The sequence below is a fragment of the Cryptomeria japonica genome, unplaced genomic scaffold (genome assembly GCF_030272615.1).
Source record: "Cryptomeria japonica unplaced genomic scaffold, Sugi_1.0 HiC_scaffold_616, whole genome shotgun sequence".
Taxonomy (NCBI): domain Eukaryota; kingdom Viridiplantae; phylum Streptophyta; class Pinopsida; order Cupressales; family Cupressaceae; genus Cryptomeria; species Cryptomeria japonica.
Window position 1 is genome coordinate 55,001 of NW_026729418.1, and position 4,465 is coordinate 59,465.

Sequence of the window (4,465 nt, forward strand, 5' to 3'; positions counted from 1 at the left end):
CCCGGGTGCGCACCTCGCGTGCACCTTCGCCGGGGTGGGCACCTTGGTGTGCAGACCTTGGCTGGGTTGCGCGCCCTGGTGGGCACCATGGTGCGCACCAAGGAGCGCTCCGAAGTGTGCTCCAAGGTGCGGCCTGCACGAAGTCGGAGCCCGGTTTGCCCCGGGTGTGCACCTCGGGTGGGCACCTTGGTGCGCATGCCTTGCCTGGGCTGCGCACCAGGGCGGGCTCAAGATGGCACCCGCGTTCCTTTTTTTTCACTATCTTTCAAAACGGAAATTTTAAAATCTCATTTTTTTTTGCCTTTTTCTGGAAATTAGTGAAGGCAGCGCATCAAAGGTGCGCACCTCGCTGCCCACCACGGTGCGCAACGCCGGTGGGCACCCGGGAGTGCTTCGAAGTGTGCTCCAAGGTGCTGCGTGCACGTTGTCGGAGCCCGGTTTGCCCCGGGTGCGCACCTCGCGTGCACCTTCGTCGGGGTGGGCACCTTGGCTGGGTTTGCCCCGGCTGCGCTCCGAAGCGGGGTTATTGGAGCGCCGCCTCTTTTTTTGTCGGAGCGTTTGGTGGGGTTTCTCGCATTGGCTCTTCCGAGGCCCGGTTGCCACCCTGGCGCGCACGAAGTCGGAAGTAGGGTTAATTGCCCGGGTGCGCACCTTTGCCAGGGTGGGCACCTTACCTGGGCTGCGCACCAGGGCGGGCTCAAGATGGCACGCGCGTTCCGTTTTTTTCACTATCTTTCAAAACGGAAATTTTAAAATCTCCTTTTTTTTTTGCCTTTTCTGGAAATTAGTGAAGGCAGCGCATCAAAGGTGCGCACCTCGCTGCCCACCTTGGTGTGCTCTGAGGTGCGCACCCGGGAGCGCTACGAAGTGTGCTCCAAGGTGCGGCGTGCACGTTGTCGGAGCCCGGTTTGCCCCGGGTGCGCACCTCGCCTGCACCTTGGCCGGGGTGGGCACCTTGGCTGGGTTTGCCCAGGGTGCGCTCCGAAGCGGGGTTACTGGAGCGCCCCCTCTTTTTTTGTCAGAGCGTTTGGTGGGGTTTCTCGCATTGGCTCTTCCCAGGCCCGGTTGTTGGGTGCGCTCCCACCCTGGCGCGCGCGAAGTTGGAAGTTGGGTTAATTGCCCGGGCGCGCACCTTCGCCAGGGTGGGCACCTTGGTGCGCACACCTTGGCTGGGCTGCGCACCAGGGCGGGCTCAAGATGGCACCAGCATTCCCTTTTTCTCACTATCTTTCAAAACGGAAATTTTAAAATCTCGTTTTTTTTTTGCCTTTTATGGAAATTAGTGAAGGCATCGCATCAAAGGTGCGCACCTCGCTGCCCACCTTGGTGTGCTCCGAGGTGCCCACCACGGTGCGCAACGCCGGTGCGAACCCGGGAGCGCCCCGATGTGTGCTCCAAGGTGCGGCGTGCACGAAGTCGGACCCCGGTTTGCCCCGGGTGCGCACCTCGCGTGCACCTTGGTGCGCACACCTTGGCTGGGTTGCGCGGCCTGGTGGGCACCATGGTGCGCACCAAGGAGCGCTCCGAAGTGTGCTCCAAGGTGCGGCGTGCACGAAGTCGGAGCCCGGTTTGCCCCGGGTACGCACCTCGCGTGCACCTTCGCCGGGGTGGGCACCTCGGCTGGGTTGCGCGCCCTGGTGCGCACCAAGGAGCGCTCCGAAGTGTGCTCCAAGGTGCGGCGTGCACGAAGTCGGAGCCCGGTTTGCCCCGGGTGCGCACCTCGCGTGCACCTTCGGCGGGGTTGCGCGCCCTGGTGGGCACCATGGTGCGCACCAAGGAGCGCTCCGAAGTGTGCTCCAAGGTGCGGCGTGCACGAAGTCGGAGCCCGGTTTGCCCCGGGTGCGCACCTCGCGTGCACCTTCGGCGGGGTTGCGCGCCCTGGTGGGCACCATGGTGCGCACCAAGGAGCGCTCCGAAGTGTGCTCCAAGGTGCGGCGTGCACGAAGTCGGAGCCCGGTTTGCCCCGGGTGCGCACCTCGCGTGCACCTTCGCCGCGGTGGGCACCATGGCGTGCACGAAGTCGGAGCCCGGTTTGCCCCGGGTGCGCACCTCGCGTGCACCTTCGCCGGGGTGGGCACCTCGGCTGGGTTGCGCGCCCTGGTGCGCACCAAGGAGCGCTCCGAAGTGTGCTCCAAGGTGCGGCGTGCACGAAGTCGGAGCCCGGTTTGCCCCGGGTGCGCACCTCGCGTGCACCTTCGCCAGGGTGGGCACCTCGGTGCGCACACCTTCTCAATGTTTTCTTGCCTTTTCTGGAAATTGGTGAAGGCAGCGCATCAAAGGTGCGCACCTCGGTGTGCTCCGAGGTGCGAACCCGAGAGCGCTCCGAGGTGCCCACGAAGTCGAAAGTCGGGTTAATTGCATTGTTTTCCCCGGGTGCGCTCCGAGGTGCGCAACATCGGCGCGCACCAAGGAGGGCTCCGAAGTGTGCTCCAAGGTGCGCACGATGGCGTGCACCTCTGGTGCGCACGATTCGGAGCTCGGTTTGACCGGGGTGCGCACACCTTGGCTGGGTTGCGCACCTTTTGTGCGCTCCAAGGTGCGCACGAAGTCGGAGCTCGGTTTGCCCCGGGTGCGCACCTTCGCCAGGGTGCGCACCTTGATGCGCACGCCTTGGCTGGGCTGCGCACCTTGGTGGGCGCCATGGTGCGCACCTTTCGTGCGCTCCAAGGTGCGCACGAAGTCGGAGCTCGGTTTGCCCCGGGTGCGCACCTTGGTGGGCGCCATGGTGCACTCCGAGGTGCCCAAGATTGGTGCGCACCAAGGAGCGCTCCGAAGTGCGCTCCAAGGTGCGCGCGAAGTCGAAAGTTGGGTTAATTGTCCGGTTTGCCTCGGGTGCGCACCTTGCGTGCACCTTCGCCAGGGTGGGCGCCTTGGTGCGCACACCTTGGCTGGGCTGCGCACACCTTGGCACCCGCGTTTCCTTCATTTTAAATTTTTTTTTTTTACAATCTCTCAAGTGGGAAATTCTATAATCTCAACTTTTTTTGCCTTTTCAGGAAACTTTTGAATGGAGCGCATCATTGGTGCGCTCCGAAGTGTGCTCCAAAGCTCTCTCCAGCTGCGTGCACCTGCCCCGGCCGCGCACCCGGCCCCGCCCAGCTTCGCTCACCTGTCCCGGGCGTCTGGTGCGGAACCTTAGAGTAAGAAACATCACCGTGCACCTTGGCCAACGTGCGCGACTCGACCGAGCGCGCACTGGCCGAGGTGCACACCGATTTCACCTGGGTGCGCGCGCAGCACCTCGGGCGCACCGGGGTGCGCGCACAACGCCCGGGTTGCACCGTGGCCTGTGTGCTCGGGGTGCCTCGGGTGCGCGCTCGGTGTCGCCCCCGCGCGCGCGGTAGTGCGGGCAGCGCACCCCGGCCCGGCCCGGCCCCGACGAGAACGCAAACGGGCAAAAGGTTTATTCAAATAGCATTGCGACGCCCGGCGAAAAACTAAAAAAGGGTGCAACACCGGGACTTCCCGGGAGGTCACCCATCCCAGTACTACTCCGGCCCAAGCGCGCTTAACTGCGGAGTTCTGATGGGATCCGGTGCACTAATGCTGGTATGATCGCACCCGTTATGAGCTTGTCGCAGTGTGTACTTAGCAAACCGCGACCCACGTGCGAATCCACCCCGGCCACCCACGCCCGTCGAGGTGCACACCCTCCCTCGCGAAGTGCGCCCCGTTCGCCAAGTGTGAGCCCTGCCCGGGTGCGCGCACCTTGCTAGGGCGTCGGGTGTGCACCCGGCCCGGCCTACGTGCGTGCACCTGGAGGGGGCGTCGTGTGCGTGCAGTGTCCCGTCTGCAACGCGGTGCCCACACACCACCTCGGGCGCAACGACCTGCGCTCACATGTGGGCCGAGTGCACCTTGGTGCATGTTCGGGGCGCCTCGGGTGCACGCTCGATCTTGCCCCGGTGCACCAAGGCGCTCGGTTTGCCCCGGGTGCGCACTTGGTGCAAGGTGGGCACCCAAAATAGGGATCAAGCACCAAAACACAAGTTTCGGGATGCAAAATGGGACCCAAGGACCACAAATGCGTTCCAAGACCCATGATGGGTCCACGAGAACAAAAATGTGTTCCGAGACTTAATAAACAAATATTGGGTTTTAGGAGAAGAAACATGCTCTGATGCCCAAAACGAGAATCGACCCCGAAAAGGCCACAGGCCAAAAGTGGGATGCGAGACAAAAAAAAATGGGACCCGAGGACCAAAATTGGGTTCCCAGGTCGAAGACAGGGCAACCGGACAAGAAACGACCTCTAAGGCTCGAAATGAGTCCCGACGACTAAAACTTGACAAGAAGCACCCATCAGGCACCCAACTCGACACCCATGGGATGCCGACCCACCCGGGCTTCCACCTAGCACACCTTGGCACCCACCCACCCTCGCACCCAACCTCGCACCCAACTTAGCACCTTTGAACCCACATTGGCACTCACCCTGACCCTGGCACCTTGGAACCCACATTGG

General features: G+C 63.0%; 1 non-coding gene across 1 annotated transcript; it reads right to left on the bottom strand.

Moving 5' to 3' along the window:
• Positions 1 to 3,444: 3,444 nt before the first annotated feature.
• LOC131872468 (5S ribosomal RNA) lies at positions 3,445 to 3,563 on the bottom strand. Its single transcript, XR_009370619.1, has one exon. It is a non-coding gene; the product is annotated as a 5S ribosomal RNA (ribosomal RNA).
• Positions 3,564 to 4,465: the final 902 nt, after the last annotated feature.